Source organism: Pseudorasbora parva, chromosome 4 (assembly GCF_024679245.1).
Source record: "Pseudorasbora parva isolate DD20220531a chromosome 4, ASM2467924v1, whole genome shotgun sequence".
Classification (NCBI taxonomy): Eukaryota; Metazoa; Chordata; class Actinopteri; order Cypriniformes; family Gobionidae; genus Pseudorasbora; species Pseudorasbora parva.
This window is the reverse complement of record NC_090175.1, coordinates 42,314,403-42,337,929: the sequence shown is the minus strand read 5'-3', so window position 1 is coordinate 42,337,929 and position 23,527 is coordinate 42,314,403. Positions and strand designations below refer to the sequence as shown.

At 37.8% G+C, this 23,527-nt stretch overlaps 1 protein-coding gene and 1 long non-coding RNA gene across 4 annotated transcripts in view; both read right to left on the bottom strand.

Annotated features, from left to right (window-relative positions):
• mtnr1aa (melatonin receptor 1A a) overlaps positions 1 to 23,527 on the bottom strand; it is a 72,188-nt gene that overhangs the window by 34,623 nt on the left and 14,038 nt on the right. The gene's annotated exons all lie outside the window — the stretch shown is intronic.
• On the bottom strand, positions 89 to 3,831 carry LOC137073412 (uncharacterized). 2 transcript variants are annotated; one of them, XR_010904777.1, is made up of 7 exons: positions 3,225 to 3,831; positions 3,015 to 3,123; positions 2,562 to 2,645; positions 1,476 to 1,557; positions 1,281 to 1,356; positions 1,059 to 1,128; positions 89 to 487 (listed from the first exon to the last, which is right to left on the bottom strand). It is a non-coding gene; the product is annotated as an uncharacterized lncRNA (long non-coding RNA). The 2 variants fall into 2 exon arrangements; XR_010904778.1 differs by having other exon boundaries at positions 1,059 to 1,125.

Below are 23,527 nucleotides of genomic sequence, written 5' to 3'. Positions count from 1 at the left end.
GAACTCTGCACATTCACAGAGAAAATATTGGTACAACAAAAGTCTGTTCATTGTAAAGTTACAAAATAAAGAATGCAAAGAGTTGTTTCAACAAACTAGTTCTTTATTAACGAGCAAGACCCTTTACATCACGGAAGGTTAACTTTTAAAATAAATGAATAAGGCACAGTATAGGCATTTCTGTCATCAGAATTATATTAAAGCTGCTTATCAAGCAGTGTGTAATACTTCAAGTCCTGTATGTCAGTGAATATATGTCCTGTGTCAGTGAAGTTGGTTCAGTACCTTCAACTTTGCAACAGAACAGCAGTACTTGAGTCAAAACAACATTCAGCAGATGAAAAACAGTTGCAGGATATCTGTGGATCAGGTTGTGTCCAGTTGCTAACAGTACAGTTCAGTGCATAGTTGTTGTTTCACATGCAGAGCAGGAAAGGTTGTGCAGATCCAACTCTTTCGAAAAATCCTGGAATGCTGGTTCCCTAGCCTAGACAACACAAAACCAGACCAATTACAATTAATATTATTTGTATTTTATAAATACAGCAAGTTTATGGTGGAAAACTTGCTGTATTTAAAGGGTTAGTTAGTTCAGCCAAAAATGAAATGTCTGTCATTAACTCCTCTCCCTAATGTCACTCCACACCCGTAAGACCTCCGTTCATCTTCACATACAGTTTAAGATATTTTATATTTAGTCCGTCAGCGTATCTAAGTGTATGCACACTATACTGTCCATGTCCAGAAAGGTCATAAAAACATCATCAAAGTAGTCCATATGAGACATTGGTTAGTTGATTAGAATCTCTTGATTAAAATACATTTTGATCCAAAAATAACAAAAACTACGAATTTATTCGGCATTGTCTTCTCTTCCAAGTTTGTTTTCAAACCTCAAATAAAGATTCAACTGGTCATGAATCAGCGTATATTGATTTATGATTCGGATTGTGTGTCAAACTGCTGAAATCACGTGACATTGACAACATGAGGGCGAGTAAATGATGACAGAATTTTACATTTTTGTGTGAACTATCCCTTTAAGAAATCTCACTTACTAGTCAGCTGCTGGAATGATTTTTGTTCCCTTCTTCCTGACTTTGTGATAGGCAGAGATTTCCCAATCTGCTGAGTATAAAATCAAACAGAAAACATCTACTTGTCAAATCATGAAAACAATTTGTTTGACTTTTTTTGTATTTGTAATTATGTTAGCCAAATACCAACAAAGCTATTATTATTATTGATTTTTGTGCCCATGATTCTTTCATAAATCTTACCATATCCAGGGAGGTTCTAGTCTGTAGTCTTCAAGCACCAACCCCGGGCCATACTTGATGCATTATAGAAACACTCCTAAAAACACAAATAGAAAAAACAATTACATTTAAACATGAAGGCATATCCAAACATTAACCAAAAGTTAAAATGATAAATACATTTGCATAAATATTTAATATGAAAGAATTACTTACCCATTCTAAAAGTATTAGTCCTCCAAATAAAGAAATTGATTGAAGAGTTGTTCTTCTGTTTTTCAGTCATATGGTAGGTGTGCTGGCAAACAAGAATAAAAGTTTGAGGATAAAGAAATACTTTAAACAGTCTTAAAGAATACATTTTTCATTACTTTTAAACAGACCCCATTCATAATGAATCAATTATATTAAAATTCCTACCTATGTACTTCAATCATTTCAGCAACAAGTAGGATAAAGGGATAGTTCACCTAAAAATGAAAATTATCCTATGATTTACTCACCCTAAAGTCATCCTAGGTGTATATGACATTCTTCTTCAGACAAATACAATAAGAGTTATATTAAAAACCGTCCTGGCTCTTCCAAGCTTTATAATGGCAGTGAATGGCTGTTTCTGTTTTGAATCCATAAAAGTGCATCTATCCATCATAAAAGTGCATCTATCCATCTTAAAAGTGCATCTGTCAATCATAAAGTTATACATAAGTCTCTGGGGGTTTAATAAAGGCCTTCTAAAGCAATGGGATGGGTTTGTGTAAGAAATATTTCCATATTTTAAACTTTATAAACTAAAATAACTAGCTTCCGACAGTACGGCCGTATGCAACGATTTACTTAAAGAGGAACCCTTGACTCAAGCAATGTGGGTATCTTTTATGATGATAGATGCACTTTTATGGACTTTAAAGCATAAACAGACATTCACTGCCGTTATAAAGCTTGGAAGAGACAGGACATTTTTAATATAACTGATTATATTAGTCTGAAATAAAGTCATATACACTTAAGATGACTTTTGGGGTGAGGAAATCATGGGCTAATTTTCATTTTAAGGTGAACTATCACTTTAAAGCATTAGTTCCCCCCAAATTTTAAATTCTGTCATCATTTACTTACTTTTTTCTATTCTTTCATGGTAATTTTCTAACTACCATGCTGTCATAACTATAAAACCTGTCAATAAGTGATTTGAATTGGTATGCACAGAGGTCATATTTGTGCTTTATTATAAATAAATAGTTTTGGACCAATAATCTTCCTAGACAAGAACTACACCTGTTTTCTATACCATATACATACCTATTTTGCTGCAGAACAGAAAGAACTGTCATCTGTCAGCCTTGGTTTCATTCTAGAGGATTGTTAAAAATCATGTTGGTGCAGCTGTTGAAGACAGACATCAGACAGGTCACATTTTCTGTGCAAAACAAATGAGGTCAACATTTTCAGAAAAAAGGGTTCATGAAACAATCGTGTCTTTGAATCTGGATTACTACCCAATACAAATCAGACACAACGATTAAATAGTGCAATAAGACTACAGTTTGGTGAATGAACAATTAATTAACGAAGGGAAGAGAAAGCGTTAACGTTACTCCGTCTGATGCTGCTTCCTCAGGGAGAGGTCACTGCAGCTCGTATAAAACTCTTAAGCAGCCTTTCAATCAGCATAGCTACTGAATGTGTTTTTCAAGACACAACTACATAATTATACAGTAAAAATACATATTAATATAGGTGTGGGACACTTACTTTCTCGGTGTTTTCTCTGTTCTCCGTTTCCCTGTCCCGGTGTTTTCTCTCTTCTCTGTGATGTGGTGAAAACTCCGCGTGCACCAAGAGTGACGAGTCTAACGTTAGTCTGAGAAAGTTTTAGGCGCGTTATTAAAGCGTCAAGTTATATATCGTTATAAAACAATATGTCATAAAAAAAACGTTGCAAATTAGGCTAAAAACACTTACTTTCGGTGTTTCCTATATGCAAGCAACCCTCCTCGTCGTCCGCTCCGTATCACGAGCCAAAGAAGATGCCGCATGTGAGAAAAAGATGTCTCGTTTAAGCGCGCAGAGCATTTAAATATCGCTGTAAATCAATGTTATAAAATACATATTGTAAATGAGGTAAAACACTTACTCACTGCGTTTCCCTGTAAAAAAGCAACCGCCTCAGGTGTGCTCGAATCACGCGCCAACGAAAATGCCTCTACAGGAGCTGTTTAGCGGTGCACAGCACATTAATAGTTATAAAACAATATGATGTAACAAAATGCATATGTAAATACGATGAAACCAGGATAAAACATGCAATATCAGCGTTATCCCTCGTTCCACGGCGCGAGTCAAAGAAAATGGCGTCTGTGAGAAAAGTTTAAAAGCTTGTTTCACCGAAATGCCCCGGATGTAATTTTACTCTCTCTCTCAGTGTTGATATTTAACTCTACTTATGTTCACCAGTCAGAGAGTGCGGTTTACACTAGTAGTGTTAATTCAACACCAGAAATGTAACACTTTACTCTAAAAGTCCTTAACACCAGGATTTCAACCTATTTCAACACTGGAGATTTTGCTGTGTAGAGGTGTTAGTGAGGCCAACAGGGGGTGCTCACCCTGTGGTCAGTGTGGCTCCTAACACCCCAGTATAGTGATGGGGACACTATACAGTCAAAGAGCACCATCCTTCGGATGAGACGTTAAACCGAGGTCCTGACTCTCTGTGGTCATTAAAAAATCCCAGGATGTCCTTCGGAAAAAAAGAGTAGGGGTGTAACCCCGGCATCCTGGCCAGATTTGCCAATTGGCCCCTGTCCATCATGACCTCCTAATTATCGCAATCTCCTGATTGGCTTAATCACTCGCCCTGCATCCCAATTTGCATACTATACATACTAAATAGTATTCGAAATAAGAATTAGTATGTCCCAAACCGTAGTATGCTGAAAAGAGTATTCCAAAGATACTATTTCCGGCTGATATTGCCCACAACCTATTGCGAATTGGATGAGGATTCGATTAGAATTAAAAACACAGATAAAAAAGTGTTAGAAAACTACAAACATGACGGATGTGCGAGTCCGATGGTTAAGTTGAGAGGTTTAGATAAAGGTTTGAACTGCAAACATGAGGAGAGTCTCTGGATTAAAGACCCACACATGACAAATCAACATGTGGCTACATTTCTTTCCGATACAGTAGGTAATGAAACTGAATGTGGAGGATTTTAACTGTGACCAATCTGATGATGATTGACAGGGCAGTCAAACAGTGACGGGATGCACGTAACTAAGCAACAGAGTCTGTTAAAGATGACGAAGTAGTATGTCCCGAAGCTTGCATACTTTTCTGCTATACAGAATCGAAAGTATGTACTTTTTCTTCACAAAAAGAGTACATACTTTTAGGACATAGTATAAGTAGGCAGCATCTGTCTCTTCTCCACCAATCAGCTGGTGTGTGGTGAGCGTTCTGGTGAAATATGGCTGCCGCCGCATTATCCAAAAGTGGTTGCTGCACATGGTTGTTGGTGGTTGAGGAGATCCCCCCTTCTAAATGTAAAGCGCTTTGAGGACCCAGAAAAGGCTCTATATAAAATGTAACAAATTGTTATTATTAATAATTATTATAATTATTATTATAAACATGCTTGTTTATCTTTTATATTTTTAATAGATATACATTTATTCTCAGATTACACTTTCTAATATTATAAGCATTATACATTCTAATATACTGTAATGTATCTTCAAAAAAGTGTGTGTATATATATATATATATATATATATATATATATATATATATATATATATATATATATATATATATATATATATATACTTTTTTGAAGATACATTAAGTATAAGAAGTAGGTATAAATAATACACTAATGATGGTAACCAGGGAGACAGACAAGTGGAGGGAAATAGAACAAAGGAATGTGACATGCAAACAAACAAAGTCCATGGACAAAACAGATCACACACACACACCCATGTCTGGTTCCTAAACCTACCCATCACAGGAAACATTCTGCATGTTTACTTTCTCAAAAAAACTCCTCCTGTAGGATTTATAAGCCTTTTGAAAAGTGGGGACCGCTGGCTGGTTCCCACATTGTAGCTAATATCAGGTTTTACTCCCCTTACGGGGTGAGTCCCCACAATGTAATATAAACAAGGGCACACACACACACATATATTTTTATTTATTTATTATATTTGTTATATATACTATACATTATATTAGTATTTATAATGTTTTATTGATATTATTGATAATATTTGTTTTATTTATTTATTTGTTCATTTAAGTATAAATAAATGGACATCATTTATAACACATCAAATTGTTGGAATCCACCAATGTCATGGTTACTGGAATGTGACAATGATTATATGAACAATACACTGTCTGCTGCCCTTTTGTGTGGCTGAATAATAGTTATGATTTGGGTTGGAAAGGGTCCTAGAAAAGCAATAAGCACATTTACTGAGCATGAACAATAAAAAAAGAAGCTTGTTGCCAGAACATTCCATGTTATGAGTCCATGATTTCAGGACAATCAACCTTTAAGAGGTGCTCAGTGTCAGCAATTCCCACTCCCAGTGAGAGATTTTACGCAGCTCATCTGAGGAAAAGCTACAGCAGATCATAACATGAGCAGTAAAACCCAGTGGTGGATGGGGCTTAGAGACTTTTCCACCCTTTACATCAGTAAATGGCTTTTGATGTGTTTGAAGTGTGTGTGTGTGTGTGTGTGTGTGTGTGTGTGTGTGTGTGTGTGTGTGTGTGTGTGTGTGTGTGTGTGTGTGTGTGTGTGTGTGTGTGTGTGTGTGTGTGTGTGTGTGTGTGTGTGTGTGTGTGTGTGTGTGTGTGTGTGTGTGTGTGTGTGTGTGTGTGTACACATGTAATAAGATTTAGGGGATCACAGGACCTGCAAAAGAAAGAAAAACTCCTCTTTCTCTTTTTCTTTCTCTCTTACACATACTGCATTTTAGTGTTGGTAAAGTATAACACAATCGCATACATACTGTGAAACCAGAAAGAGAGCTTTCAGTCTCTTTATTCACAATGGCAGTTACTTTAACATTTGCTATCAGCTCTTATGGTATCACCATTAAGAAGCAGATATCAGAAGAGACACAGTTCAGCTCTGGCATGATGCCCTATATAAAGCCTGGTCAGCGTTTGCATGTGCCTGTGCGAGTGGTGTGGGACCTGCAGATCAGTTTCAGAAATGTTGCCTCTAGGCAAAGAAATGCAAGCTATTGCAGTCTTCACAACTGCTAGATCAGATAGAGTATTCAGGAAGAAGCTTTGAATCTTTAGCTTTGCAAATGTAATCATAACAAAGTTTTAGATTACTCTTAATTGTGGTTACATAGAAAACATACAAATATATTTGGTTTACTAGCAAGCAAATCTATGAATCTTAAAATATTTTACACATTTATAAACTGAATTGGTTTATACATTTTACAGAGTATAAATGGGCATACTAAAGGAAGGTTCCTCAGAAGTAGATCATTGGGGGACTATGGTATCAATTTATCTTAAAATCTTTAGACAAGCAACTAAAGTAAAGTAGTAACAGCTATTTGGGGGGGGGGGGGGGATAAATATATATCTATCATCTCTTATTTTAAAATGTATTTCACTCAAAACAATGAAGTGAATAATTTGAGTGCATTGGTTTGGTCAGGTGTGATCCAGCATCCCTGCCACCCAGACAAGGAGATTGTAAAATAGATAGAGGGATGATTTGGTTCAGGCAGTTTATGGAAATCAAGAAGTGAACTGAATGAATAACAAAAAGTATTCGAAGAAAATTATTAACTAAAACAAATTCCATACATATTGTATAAAAGAAAAGGCAGTTCAGGAGAGCGTGCTTCATTATTGCTTTAGCTCATTTAGCTGAAGTGTCAAAGTGTGTAAAAGAAATGTGTCATGACATTTTAGTGTGACATTTAGAATTACATGCATTACTTAAAAAAGTTGTAGTCACATTGATGTTTTAGAAGAAAAAATGTGTTTCCCAACACTGTTCAGGTAAAGGTGCCTTTTACTCTGGCTTCCTGCAGATTCTCACATTGTAAATGTACACCTGTGAGAGAGAAAGTGGAAAAAAAGATCTGGCAACCAAAAATCAATAACAGAGGAGGAAAAGAGCACAGCCCTCATTCAGTGCTCACTCAGCACACTCTGACCTTAATTACTAGTGCTATTACTACCACTCCTACTTCTTTTGAACAAAACTTTGGGCTTTGGACATGATTGATCCCTTATATCATGCAGTTAACTGAAGAGAGTTATACTGTGGCAATTAAAAGCATCATTTATACACACAAGCATGAAATTGTCCAAAATGTCTTGGTATGCTGAAGAATCAAAAGTTCCTTTCACAGGAACTAAGGGGAACAGCCAAGCCCAACCCCTGAAAAACAACCCCACACCATAAACCTCCCTCCACCAAAATGTACACTTGGCACAATGCAGTCAGGCAAGTACTGTTCTCCTGGCAACCGGCAAACTAAGACTCATCCATCAGATTCCCAGACAGAGAATTCTAGAGTTCTGTAGTGGTGTGATTTACACCACTGCATCTGACACTTTGCATTGCACTTGGTGATGTAAGGCCGTGTCCACCAAAGCGTTTTTTCACGCTGCTGGATGGCGTTTTCAATTGTTTTTAATGAAGAATGTTCAACTTTGAGTAAAACAAAGTGCTCATCACTGTCACTCTTCACTCAGCCATCCAATCACAGTGGAGGAGGGGGCGGGACAAACACAACACAGACCAACTGCCACATTCTGCGTGTTGTCATTAGATGAAAACAAGCAATAATAACGGAAAAAAATGATTTAAAACAAAAGCCAGAGCAAATACTTTACATTGGATCTGCAGTTTTATATAGAATCAATACAGAAACAAACTACCTGTGAAAATAGTAAGACTTCCGCAGATTTTCCGTATCATAACAAGCAAAGAGTCTCAACTGAAGAAAAAAAAACGCTGCCTGCCAAAACGCTCTAAAGCGCTCACAGCGAGGCATTTTCCGCAGAGCGCCTATAGCGTTTTCTGCTGGCTAAAAACGCTTTTGTGGACACACAGCCTAAGGCTTGAATGCAGCTGCTCGCCCATGGAAACCAATTCCATGAAGCTCTCTATGCACTGTTCTTGAGCTAATCTGAAGGCCACACAAAGCTTAGAGGTATGTAGTAATTGACTGCAGAAAGTTGGCAACTTATGCGCACTGTGAACCTCAGCATATGCTGACCCCACTTTGTGATTTGATGTAGGTTACTACTTTGTGAAAGAATTCAATTAAATGTTAAAGACCTAAAGGTTTAATGTGCAGATCAGAGGTGGACAGTAAAGTAGTGTTACTTTCTACAGTAAATGCAAAGTATTTTATCCGTGTTTGTTTTTTGGAAAACGTTTACTACATTTCAAAGCATGATTTATAATGTCATACTTTTTACTTCCCTACATTTCATAAATAAAAGTTGTTGTTTTTTTACCTTTAATACTTACATTACAAAGTACTGTTCTTACAGTGATCTATTTTTCTTAAATGTTATTAAAAATTGTATTACTTTTACATTTAATGTAAATTTACATAATATTCAATATGAAACAAAAGTAAAATGTGTGGTAAAAAGTAAAATGACTTTGAAAGAAAAAAATACTTCACAACTGTCTGCCTCTGGTACAGATACAATGACATTTTCTGAAATGAACATGTTCTGCTGAACATACTCAGCATTTCATGACTCAAGCAAACCCATCAGGTTGTGAAAGCCACCATTCAGGCAAATCTCAAGATTCAGTGGCCCACTAGAAGAAGAACAGCAGTCAAGCGGCAAAATGTTCTATAGCATAAGAATAGTTCCATTATGTGCACAATTTTACTCAGAGTAACCTTCACCTTTTCTGATGATGTACAATGTATGCAGTGGCTCAAAGGCCTTCTTGAAACTCCACACATCATTTCCGCCCAATACACAATGCAATGTTTTGGGCAATAGGTGAGAGTGCAAGGCCCATTCAGTGTCAGACTGTACAATACACGTTTGAGCTTAGACATACATGTATATTGAAAGCGCAAAGCTAAAACCAGTTGTTTTTTTTTATTCAGTGTTGAATTGTAAGCCATATTTTTAGAAATAACTTAAAACAATCAAATCTCTCTCTCAAATAGAAGTTTAGAAAGAAAAGTCACACTGTGAGGTATACATTTGCAATTACAAGAAACATTGTAATTGCAAAATATATAGACGCAATTTAAAGAAATATTTTCATTTCTCTAAGAAGAATCAAGCATACGGATCAAGCATTTCTGAAGCCTGAATATTTCCATTCCTTATTATAGGTGAAAGACAAAGAACATGCTAAAGAACATTTTCTTTATTATTTCATATAAATTCCTATTTCATTTTCCCAATATCAGATTTCACAGAAAAGTATGAAATCATGCACTCTTAATAGGATCAAGATTCATGTTCCTTAATGTTTTAAGATAATAATAAAAAAGACCTTGGGATTGTAAAACGTCCTCCCAGTCCAAAAAGACTATTTACTGAAAGTGAGCTGTAAAAATCCAATAGCTCATTTTAAACTTATTCGGCACAGATTGTTTTGTGAGACTTTGACAATGTAAATGCATGCTTTTCAAAGTGGCGGATACAGATAAATGGGGGAATTAAAAACTCAACAGCAAACTCACAGCAGGTTACTCCCTCTCATCTCAATGGCAATTGCTCAAATGGCACAGGACCCAAGCATCCATGATTTGAAAACTGCCACTTTTTCCTCATAGGCACTTAGTTTTGGAACTGTTTGACTCAATCACCAGAGCTATAAATGCTCTCAATCACTCTGAAGTTAAGGAAAAAATATATTGCGTTATTACACTAAATGACTGATGACATCATCTAAACCATACTATCCTAAGCCACAAGAAGATGGGGGGAAAAGTCGCTTTTTATCTATACTATAATGAAATCTTGGTGATATATACTGTATGTTACTTGGGTGGGAAAAATATGTCATCAGACAACACAGAATACTCAATGTAGAAAGATGATTTTTAGTCAAGAGTGTCTAACAACATCTACCAGCATGCGAACTAGCAAAACCTTAACCCCACCAAAGCTACATGTACATTATGTGCTACTTTAAAATAGTATTAACTAGAAATGAATGCATGATGTATGCATGCACCCAGGTGTTCATTATGTCTTATGTGAAAAATAAAGGGTCCATCACATCAATATATGAGGAGAAATGAGTTTCTGCCCTCTTTCACTCCTCCTCTTCATTAAACCAATTAGCAAGGCTCGAGCTTCAATTTGCAATTACTGGGCCATGCAGATTCTTGACAAAGATTGGATTAATCCTATTTCTCCCTGCTAGCTTTTCAAGTGCACTCCATATAGGAAGCACTTTATAACAAACCACTTATATTCTGTATCTTAACAAAGTGGACAAAGTCTCTTAAAAAGCCATTAGTATACAGATACAGATCCTAGGAAAATTTCCAGTCAGCTGCTGTCAAGAAATTTAAAAAAAAATCACGAAGTCTTACATAATAAAATGTATTACTGCGATAGGTTTTATTTAGAAGGATGGAAGAAAATACGTCATCTAGCAGGAAAAGAAATGACCAGATAGCCACCTCTATTTCCCACACAGTCAAATTCATTGAACATTGAGACTGGCCACCCAACTTCCTTTAAGTTTTGTATTCCTATTAAGGCCCCGTCCACACGAAGCCATGCAGCGCTTTCCTAATCCGATCTTTTTTTCCCCTCGTTTCAAGAAATATCTGCGTCCACACGAGATTACAAAACGGACTAAAAACGATGTAGTTTGCATGCCAAGCCAGTGTGTGGCGCTGTAATTCTGCCACAAAAATACACTAAAAACGGAGAAGAAGAGTTGTGGCTAGAAGGGGTATAGCAGTGGTCAGAGGTGAGGCAAAATCTCACAATAAAATAACAATAATATGCGTTATTAAATAATACGTTAATTAAATGACGCGATATTAATGTGCGCATGCCCAGTGCCCGTAGTTGTATCCCTCAACTTTTTCACCGTGCCGGACGTAGTGTGATGACATCACCGTTTCAGAAAATATACGGATTCGCTGTACACACGAAAACGGAAGATGATCGTTTTCAGATTTACCCACTTTGGGACCCGGTTTCGAAAAATATCGGATTCATGCTTCTAAAACGCCGGATCGGTACAAAATTTATATGTATACAGCTAAACGCGTCTCCGTGTGGACGGGGCCTAAGTTTCTTTAAGAAAAAATGTGGATCAGCTGGCTCCATGTAGCTGAGAGCTACAGCACAGAGACACTGCTAAGGTAGCAGTTTTTACAAACATTGAGACACAAACATTTGGATTATAAACAGTGTTGCATAATTTTAAGTGGACACTGGATTTTTGGAGTATAAAAAGGCTGTATACTGTATGTAAAGGGTGTATATGTATACATTAAAAAGCAGCTGATTTGCAATATATGAGAAATTGATGCATATTCAAGTGATTTTGGTTTTAATGAAATGGACGCATGTTGTGGGGGAGGAAGGACATATTTCCCTTTCTCTCATTTCCATTTACCGACAAAGACAAGAATCTTTATAATAAGAACTTTATGATAGGTGTGCTGTGAAATATTTAAGAGGATATATTGACAGAAATGCAATATAATATACATTATAACTATGTTTTCAGTGTTGTATAAAAGACCTTAGATAATGAACCTTTATGTTTTTATTACCTTAGAATGAGCCATTACCATCTACATTCACTGCAGGTAAACTTACAGTGAAGTCGCCTTTTTGCAGCGCCATGTTTCTACAGTAGCCCAAACGGCAAAACTTCTCTGCAGAGCACTGGCTACACTCTGCTGTCTCAGACGAAGACATTTTTGTCCTTTGTCAGCCGTAGCTTCTCTGTGTGCATCAAAAGAGGGGGGTGAGAAGTGGACGGTTGGAATTTGCAACCTCACCTCTAGATGGTGCTAAAATTTACACACAGGACCTTTAACTTGCAAATATCATCATTTCTATGACATGAAAGCGTCTTTTATGTCATAGTTTATTGCATTCTGCATTTCCTTCCCTTCCCGTAACACCAGGGGTTCAAGGTCACAGGTTCATTTCCCAGGGAAAGCAAAAACTAATAGAATGTATATCTTGAATGCAATGTAAGTAGCTTTCACACATAAGGTGGGACATTATTCTCTCTGGTAGGTGTCAATATATCCCTGCTGAACCATGTTTGAGCTGATTCTAAAATGATATGTGATATCCCCATGCATTTTAACGACATGTTAACCTTCATCCTCACTTTTTATATTTTACTGTGTGTGCGTGCGTGTGCGTGCGTGCGTGCGTGTGTGCGTGCAGAGCCTATCGATACACATCTCACTGCGCTCGGGCTGTCCTGCTAATACAGCGATGGGCAACAACACACCCACAAATACAATTTTCTAGATGCATTTCACCCAAATATGCTGCATGATACATTACACACATGCTTAAGTATAAAAGCAAGCTGTATTAAGCATGCAGGTGATTCAATGTGTCATGCCGACACCATGAGTCACAGTTATTCATATCCTTTACTCAGATGGAGATGAAAGAAAGCAGTTGCTTCTTTAAACACTTGTGACTCATGCACACTTCACATGATCTTCTGTTATTTTGTATCTGTGTGGTCCAAACTGTGAATATGATGATGTAAAACATCAATGAACAGTGAGCATGTGATCCAGGTGTGAAGTGTTTATTTTTCAGTAATAATAAAATTACTGAATAAGAACAAATGGATAAGTGTGGCATTAAGAGGACTTAAACTGTGATAGACAGACAGACAGACAGATTCACAAATAAACAGATACACAAATAATAATAATAATAATAATAATACATTTTATTTGTAAAGCCCTTTTCATAGTTAAAAACAATCCCAAAGTGCTACAAATAGGCATATGGACAGATGGAATGATGGACAGACAGAAAGATACCCATTTATGTGTCCATCTGTCTATCTATACAGTTAGACAGATGGACCAGACCATACACACAAACAGAAGTATGGACGAAAAGGCAGACAGATGGAGGTCTATCTCTACAGACAGACAGATAGATAGACAGACAGATAAACAGAACGATAAAAAAGAATGACAAAGACAGACATAGTGACAAAAAGAATGATAAAAATAACGACAGATAAATAGAATAATAAAACGCATGACTGACAGACAGACAGACAGACAGACAGATTTTTCTGAGATGGTAATGAAAGCCTGACAGTGATTTACTGTATTATACTAGAGCCAATCTATTCCTGCAACTTTGTCCCCAAAGCACATTACAAGGCTCAAAGCACAAGGCTCAAAGCATGTCAATCTCTCTCATATTTTATCTCTCACTCATACATTTATTTCCCTAGTGTCTCCTTATCCCTCCTGCACGCACCTAGATGGACAAACACTGACACACACACATAAACTTCAAACACACGCACAAAAAACACACTTTAAAATGGAAAAAAGAGAACTGGTCCTTAGATAATATAAGATTAAATGATTTCATGCCTAAGTGAAATGTTACAAAACTGCTGAGAAAACCCCAGAAAAAAAGATGGAATGTATTGGTTCATTTTGTTATTATTGGTTTTTGACATGATGACTATAAGACAGTTTGGGCTTGTTTACAGCCATGCCAACTGCATCTGAGCTAGCCTGGATGCCAGCCGAACTTAGTCCCGCCCACAACATTTTTACGACGGGCAGTTCGGTCTGGCATTGCTCCATAGAGGAGTAATTATCTCCGAACAGAAACTGTTCGGACCAATGAAATCATCAGGGCGGGCTTTAGACGATGACGGACAGATGATCAACAGTAATCATCACGTCATCAAAGGGCCTTGGACTATATTTACTCGAATCCTAAACGGAGAGCTTGTTTGTATATGCATTCACCTTCATAATTTCTCTCAAAGATGATGATCATGTTGGAGTAAGCACTCTGTTTATCAATAAATTATTTTATTTTTTTACAACAACGGCAAAGATCGTTTATTCCAGCGCGTGTGCAGAAAGGGTTGCCAAGTTTTTACAACAAAATCTGCCAACTACTAGCCCTAAACAATAGCTTCTCGGGGGATTCTCCGGGGGAAAAATCTCGTTTGGGGGGTAAAATGTGTGTTATTTTGGCACGGTTGCCAGCTAAAATACACACTCATGGGTCTATATATCACATAATAGTCGCTTCAACCCTTGGACATAGAAAACAACCGAGGAAAAAAACGTGGACTTGGCAACACAGTGCAGTTGAGCTCTGTCTGTTGACAATTGACAATGCGTCGCTTCGTTGCTCTGATTGTTTTGCTCCATTGGGCTGTGATTAGGAGGCGTGTTTCAACTGAACCAGGAAAGACATCAATTGGATAGACCTACAAAGGTCTATCCAATTGATGTCTTTTCTGGTTCGGTTGAAACACGCCTCCTAATCACAGCCCAATGGAGCAGTTTCAGACTCATATTCTGACTAGAACTGAGTATGACCACGTCAGGCTACATCTGAGCCAAATCTTGTGTTGATATCCCAAAGCAATCAAAAGTTATGGCATTTGGAACTGTGGTTCCCTTTTTATTAAAAGTCTAAAAACCTCTACAAAACAAGTGATCTGAATGTTTTACTGAGCATAAGAGCTACTTTCATAAACGCCACAAAGCCTAAAATACTTATAATTACATAGAATAAGTAACAAGTAATAAGATCCTGGTTGACGAGTGAAGATCTGGCACTGTTTCAGCTGTGCGCTCCATTTATATGCTGCACTGTAAATCAAGATCTGTCAATCAGAGCAGTCAATCCAAGCCAAACGTGCTGCAGCAGTGAAACCTGCAGCAGTGTCCGGTTGACCCCTACACATCGTCCCAGTGATTGGAAAAACAAAGCTTTTCAAATCTTTGAATGGAGTTAACCAATTGCTTCGCACAATGATTCACTGTTTCAAAGCATTTAAAACACCACACGATGGTGACGCCTACTGGTCAAAACAGTGTAAATGCAACAAAAACTCAGGCCAAACCAAGCAGCAACCTCCCGCGATCTCTCTTGAAGCCAATACGGAAGTAATGTAAACTGCAATTCCTCAACTGGCCACTAGGGACAGGCTACAGAAGGGAGAAGAATCTCATTGAGCCCCATGTTAAAATTCTCAACTTTACAGCAGAAAAAAAAAAACATGTTTACAGCCTGGTACAAATTGTGGTTTTGGCCTATAAGGCTCATTTTGACCTTCATGACAACTGTGCGGGGGTGAATTTTTTTATAACTCATTCGCTTACGTTATATAAAGCCTTAAAGCTACACTGTGTAACTTTTTTAGTTTATTCTTAGCTAAAAACACTTAGTTCTTTCAAAAATATATGTGCTCATTAATGTATATTTACTTCCTTCAAGTAATAAAGTAGGGCTGGGCGATATGACGAAATATATCGTCTGGACGATAGAAAATGTCTATCATTTTATATAAGGCTCTATCGCTTACGCCACGATAAGGCGTTTACGGCAGAACTTTACGTCAAGATGCACCTCACGCCACGGCATGCCCATGCACGCTGCAATACATAAACAAACATGGAGAAAGACGGTAGTAGACGCGGTTCAGATCAGGGTAATTCTCAGAGTAATTATGCCAGAGTGGTGGCATAGCGCTCAAAACAAACTTCAGACACAGACGCTGCAACGGGCTTTTAAGCGTGGCACACCATATAGCCATATATTGAAATATTTTAATGGCAGGTGTAGGGATGGCGAATTTGAAATAACAGCCGCGAGCCGCACTCCAGCTCTCTCTATCTCTCTCTCCCACACACACACACACATACACACGCACTGTCCTCCTAGCGCTCCCGTCCACTCACGTCACTTTTTTAAAATCCCCCACAGCGCGAAACACGAGTCCCGCAAACGCCCCGCCGAGGAGCTTGTTTGTAATCTGAGGACAATGGCTCCATAGTTTCAAAATGGTTTGGTCAAGGTGATCGCGTTAGAAAATAAAGGCGTTTGTCTAGCGTAAGAAGCTCATTTGAAACATTGCCGCGGCTCATTTAAGAAAATGACAGCTCCGAAGAGACGTCGCGGCTTTAGTTCGAGGTAGTGCTAACAATAATAAAAAAAAAGACGATCAACACCTTATGTGTTACCACTGAAATGTAGATATTTCCAAATGCAAGCCCATCTTAAGCGAAATGCACGCTTCATACCGTCGTCTGCTCTGGCTCTAACCTCGAGTGTTTAGCCTGTTTACTTTTTGCAAACCTTGTGAGCGCACAAACCCAAACGCTGTGACCTCGCGTCAAATGTTTTTATTGGTTTATTAAGTACAAACAGGCGAGTTATGGAAAATTGAGTGTGAGGAATATGTTCAATCACACAAAATGATTTTGGAATGAGACGGCTAACTGTAGTAGCGTTTAGTCCACTGTCTATATAGCCTAATTTAGAGATCACTTTTCTTTTTTTTTAACCGACAACTTTGATCGATTAACGTTGATACGGTCAACCATCGGTCAAACGGTCATCGGTTAACATCCCTAGGCAGGTGTTAACTTTACCAACTGTCTTGCTTGAAAAAAAGGATCTAAATAAAATAAAAATGTAGTCCATACCTTTATTTGTTTTGTATATCATTTCAAACTGCATTTCCACATTGCAATTTTGTATAGACTATTCATAAACTGAATTAACAGAAAAATTGCTATATCGTTATGTATATCGTTATCGGGATATCAAATGAGCTATATCGGGATATGAATTTTTGGCCATATCGCCCAGCCCTATAATAAAGTATTCTCGTAAGTTTATAATATGCCATTGAAAATACATACGGGTGAGGGGTTCGAATGCTGGTCGCCATGTTGCCCCTCCATCTTGAAAGTACATTAGCCAAAGTGGGACATATCCGTAAATTCAAGCTTTGCCCTTTGCGTTTTCACACTCAATGGCACTGTGTCGAATGTGAAGAGGGGGATTGCCATTTTAATCTTGGACTAAATCGGCCACCATAGGAGTTAAAACGAAATCAGAATTGAGAGGAACAGAAACTATTATTCACTGGATGGTCATATACCTTTACACCGCTAGATGGGGGAAAATATCACACAGTGTAGTTTTAAAGTTCTGCATAAATAAGGGCGTGGTTACAGGTGGATAGCCATCTATCTGCCGTCTATAGTCATTGCGTCACCTAAGCTCCGCCCACATCCCGCCTTTTTGCCCATTTTCTGTTATCTGGGAGTGACACACGATGACTCGCTTGCAAGATGGCGACGCTCAGCTCGCCCCTACTTTAAGCTTCAGAACGGCTTATCGGAATCCTATGGGGGACGTCACGGACACTAAGTCCATATTTTTTACAGTCTATGGGCCAAACATGCATAATAACAACTTTTACAAACCCACTGCAAATGTTTAATTTAAATAGAATTTATCAAATGCAGTTAACTAACCATTAAGTTAACCAATATAGTAAGTGTCTTTATAATATGTATTTTTTTTATCAATTGTCATAGCTGGCTCAACTTTAGCGACCATAAAGAGACCATTAACAACTATTATCGCTTTAAATTAAGCTACACTGTGTGATATTTTCCCCCATCTAGTGGTGAAAAGGTATATGACCATCCAGTGAATAATAGTTTCTGCTCCTCTCAATTTCGATTTCGTTTCAACTCCTACGGTGGCCGATTTAGTCATGGCTTCCAGTTCGACCTCTTCGGTGAGTGTTGCTTCATGTGATGAGGTAACTTTTGAAAACTATTATAATTTGCAGTTATTTAATTTACCAAATGATCTATGATCAAATTAATCTATGTAAAATAAATAATAGTTTTACGTTTTCGTTATTTTTAACCAGTCCATTGCTAACATCAGCTATCAGGTTCTTTTATCAGTGCTATCGTTATTCTGTATATTGTACGACATCACTAGCGTAAGGCAAACAAATTATAATGCAATTAAAATATTAATCTCATGTTATCCGTCATAGAACACGGATTTATGTTATAAGGTAAACAATACTTTTTCATCATTGACGCGAGGAAAACTATCCTAGACGTCGTTCTAGTGTTATGCACAGCACACCATGATATAATTAGCCAAGCAACAATAAAACTTCCAATATACACAAATAGGCTGAATTAATATTACCTGTCGAAAAGAAAGCAGGCAACGTCAGCGTTCTTTTTAAAATCGTTGCTCCTCATGAGCTCTTTCCATCTTGGAAAGGCCACTCCAATATTTACTTTTGTCTTGTTGATTTGCCTGTTGCGTTGCCGTCTTAATTCTCTTTTCCGCTTTCCTTGGCGACTCTGATACATATCCCGCAATATTACTAGGTCCCCGACCCGGGTCGAATTCGGTAATCAATTCCGGGACGTGGTCGCTTTCACACAGAAGGTGACCCGGCAATGTTCCGGGAATATTGCGGGTCCTACGTGCAGTGTGAAAGGGGCTTAAGAGTGATCCTCCATCGTCATATAGCAGCCTCAAGCAATCCTCCTCTTCACATTCGACACAGTGCCATCGAGTGTAAAAACGCGAAAAGCGAAGCTTGAATTTACGGGTATGTCCCTCTTTGGCAAATGTACTTTCAAGATGGAGGAGCAACATGGCGACCGCCATCCGAACTCCTAACACTTATGCATTTTCAATGGTATATTATAAAATTACGAGAATGCATTATTACTTGAAAGAAGTAAATATACATTAATGAGCACATATATTTTTGAAAGAACTAAGTGATTTTAGCTAAGAATAAACTAAAAAAGTTACACAGTGTACCTTTAAATTATACAAATGTCTCATTAAAGCGTCAACTGATCAGAAATCAGGTAAAAACCTCATGATTCAAGGGTTCATACAGATCGCCCCCCAGCGGTGAACTATTGAAATTTCGAAACACTTCCAAGCGGTCATGACGTAACGAAGCCTTGTTTTCTGAAAACACGTGACTATTGCAGATACATGCTCCAAACCACTAATGCGTAAAGATTTCGAAGCTTCATGAAGCAGTCTTTTGAAAGCACCCATCACTACCCTAATCACCATACCTGACAAATAGTTTTTGTTGGTTCAACTTTCAAATGATGATAGAAAACACTGTCACGATCGCTATGATCAGATCCCAGAAGTTCTAGCTTTAGCCAAGCAGGATGTCATGGCACTCCGTGAGGATTTTGTCAAGATCTCTGCATCGTGTCATGTTGTCTGTGGGCTTGTTTGAATCAAGACAACCTGATCTAAATAAAGGTGTTCGATTTACAATGGTTTACTAATGTCTCGCGTAGTTACAATGCAGAACGTGGTTCAAAAGCATACTGGTTACATGAACATCAGCCAAATTTAGTGACTAACGATTGAGTCATAGAATGTGATTATCTGCCAAACGATCAGATCAGAGTATCCCTAATCAGAAGACAGGTTGGTAATGAGAGGGATGTAGATCAATAGAAAAGGAGTTGTGTTCTCTGTGTCCCAATTTATCAGTATTGGGTCATCTTTGTTAATGGCTCCAGTAGTGTGTCTCTGACCTATTACAGAAGCCATTAAGAAAAACATAGTATCTCATGGTCATGCGTTTCTATTAAAGTGGAGGAGAAGAACTATGTAGAGAATAACAATTTCCACAGCCTGTGAGATTCACAGGTAATGCATCAGCTACAGGATTATATGACCTATTTCTAACTTTAATTTAGGGCCACTTCCATTAGCCTGTGAAAAATAAGCATCCTCTTTCATACTTTTCTTTTTCACATATACAACCTCTTCCGAAATGACAGAAAAAAAAATAACAAGAGCACTTGACTTCAAAATTACTTTTATGGGAAAATGAAACTTGGGAAATTATGGGAAAATAGAGCTATTGTCCTATAATTTGTTGAATCTTTATGTTTCATCCCTTTATCTTCCTTTCATTCAGTCTCTCACTGTCAGTACAGCGTCAGCAGCAAACGTGACTGCACATGAACATTGGTTTTGTACAGCATGTGCGATTCGTGCGAGGTCCTGAGACAGGAAGAGAAGGATAAATGATTGGATAAAGGGATAACGAGCGTTTCCTCAACACAGTCTGTTCGCGGAGTGGGTGGGATGGTTGAGGGGGCCAAAGAGATCTCTCACGTGCAGACATGGGGGTGTATACTGTGTTTGGATGCACTTATCCAATGTGCTGTATATATAAATAAACAGCGATGTACATTAATATCTCACTGAGATTGGCCTTTGACCATGACATTCACACGCAGTCAAATTACATGAGGCATGAGTGCTCTTCACAGATCAAGTGCACACATATGCATTTGAGCATTCAGTCAGTCAGTCAGTCAGACAGACAGTGTGTGGGTACTCTATTGAGATGGTAGTTTGTACTGCGGATTCTGTAGAAATACTTGCATCAGTACATATTTGAGATTCTGGAATACATTCTTAAATAGTATTTCAAATTCTAAATTCTTCTCAACTCTAGCCATCGAGATCCATTGAGTTTAGCTCCAAACCAGATCGAATTCGCCTGCCTTTAACTTTCTAGTAATCCTGAAGAACTATTCGTGTGTTCAGGGTGTGTTTGGGGCTAAACTCTGGAAGAAAGTGGGTCTTGATCTGGAGTTAAGAACCCCTAGCCTGGTTAAAACCAGTCTTAGAGTAACTGTACTATGGTTTGGCAACGCTTCATTGACAAATCACGATGACGTATGCAGGGCTTCTGACGACTTTTGCCGTTGTTTTACAAGAAATATGATAATAGCGGGTGTCCACCGCCACTCCACTTTTTGCAAAATTTGGAAACCCTAATAGCATCTCAGGCCGACTGAAACATCTCGGATTGAGGGTCGAACAGAAAACATCAAGCTCTGATCGCATTTGCCCCCGTTGTAAGGCATTTGTATTGCGATTAGAATGTGATTTGCAATATTCTGAAAATAAAATAATATTGAAGTCTTTGGAAAATTGTGTTTCACAAACTTTATTCAGATTCAGTAATTTCAAATGTGTTAGAACAATTTCAGACTTGAGCATATTTATGCTAGTCATTTATTTACAATTTTTACAAGACTACCAGAACTAGTGTGAGGAAATAAGCACAGAAAGATTCAGAGCTGCTGTGTGGTGTTAGCACATAATCACACTCCCCATCCTCCTCATCAAAGTAGCCGGTATAATCCACATCTGATAGCCGAGTGTTGTTTTTTGCTCAGGTTTTAACAAAAAGGAAAGGTTTAAATCGCTTAAAACAGACGTGATAGCTGATTCGAACGAGTGATGTTCCACGGCGACATCCATCTTTGTAATGTACAAAATCTGCTTCACCGTCGCTGCGCTGTCGTCATTGTGTAAAGCCCGCCCCAGCGTTTCTGACTGGTGCTGCGATTTCAACGGATTAGAAATGGGACTACTTGCAAAGCAAATCTAAATGTGCCGGAAGTTGTCTGGGTTTTCCCAGGCAAAAAAACTCCAGCTATAACTGCTAGATTTACATGTTAAGGTGCATTCAACAGTTTGTTGCTAATTTAATAAGTTTAACAATGTATTTCTCCATGTAAAAAATATTTCAATAGGTGTAAGTACAATCACGATATTTAGCAGGCAACACTATTGTCAACAGCACAGCTCACACACAGTAGAAGCCATTTTCAAATCAAGTAGCGTTATGCTATAAATAAACCAGTCTCCGGCGCGATGACTCCAATCTTTCAAATATTCATATTCTTGTGTAAGCGACGCGCCATCCTCAATGAACCCGTCTCTTGCGTGATAACCAGAAATTTAGAATATTCAGATCTAATATGATTTCTGACCTGTAAGGTTGCCAGAATAATAATCATACACTCTTTGTTAATAGGCCAGAGGAGAACTGGCACCCAGACTGAGCCTGGTTTCTCCACAGGTTTGCCATGATGGAGTTTTGGTTCCTTGCCACTGTTGCCTTTGGCTTGGCTTGCTCAGTTGGGGAGACTAAAATTTTGATCTAAGTTATGCAACTAAATATACAAATAAAATGAATGAATTAGGTCTTATTTAATTATATTAACTATAATACTGATCTACCAACATTGTCGCTATATGATACATTAAAATAAGCTGATAACATCACTGTTTTCTCCAGAACGACTGTACAGCCAAATCAAATTTTGTTGCCATATTGTCCTGTTTAACACTGTGAAGCTGCTTTGAAACAATCGTGATTGTAAAAGCTCTATATAAATAAAGTTGATGGATTGATGTTGGTCAAGGTGGATACATTTACATCACTAACTTGAACCCAGTGCGAAAACTGCAAGGGGAAATCTTTTTCTCTCGCGTGATATTCAATCTTGTGGATCCCAATTGAACTTACTGTATTTTGCTTGTGAAAATTTACCACACAGTATATTATATTTACTCGGCCCATTTCACCACGGAGAGTTTTTCTAACCTGGGGCAATATAGCAGGATTCGCTCAGCGTCCAAAACTGAAGAAAGGGCTGATTTCAACCACATTCCTGCAAGCAGTAAGTAGTAATTTTATCAACTTATTGACTGTCAAACCCATTTCGGATTAAATTAAAAAAATTCTTAGTAAGACAACATTACGATAATATCCCCTGTGTTGTCTAGATCTAACACAAGATGCTAAAGTAACAATTGGAAACTCCAAGTAGCACACATAACAGTTTGTCAAATGACAAAGGTTAGTATTATTTCCTGCCAGTATTGTCATAATATACAACAGTAGATACGTCAATCCCTTTTGACGGATTGAAATCTAAATTTGCCTATATTTCATCATTGACACATAACTACGTTTTCTACTACTGTTTAGTTGCTTACAGATCGCTCACTCGAGCCTTGTAGCTAACGTCACCTTCTTCACCATCTAGGTTGAAACGATAGTCACACCAGGCTTCAATTTGTTAAATAAATATACATTTTTGAGAACTGAAGTATGATTATTTTGCAGCGGATGAGTAGTAAACATTATACTATTTTGAGTGGCTTCTAGATTACTTTTTTTGGCTAAAAAAAAATCGACTTTTAAATCAGTACTCTACTGTCAAACTGTAACGTTACTGTAAACAACATATTTACTCGCTAAAAAGTTCAGTTCGTGATTCAAAGTTAAGAAGCTATCATTGTAAATTCATTGCCATGATGGATGGTATAGATGTGTTAGCTGTCATTGAGCAGCAGTGCAGTAA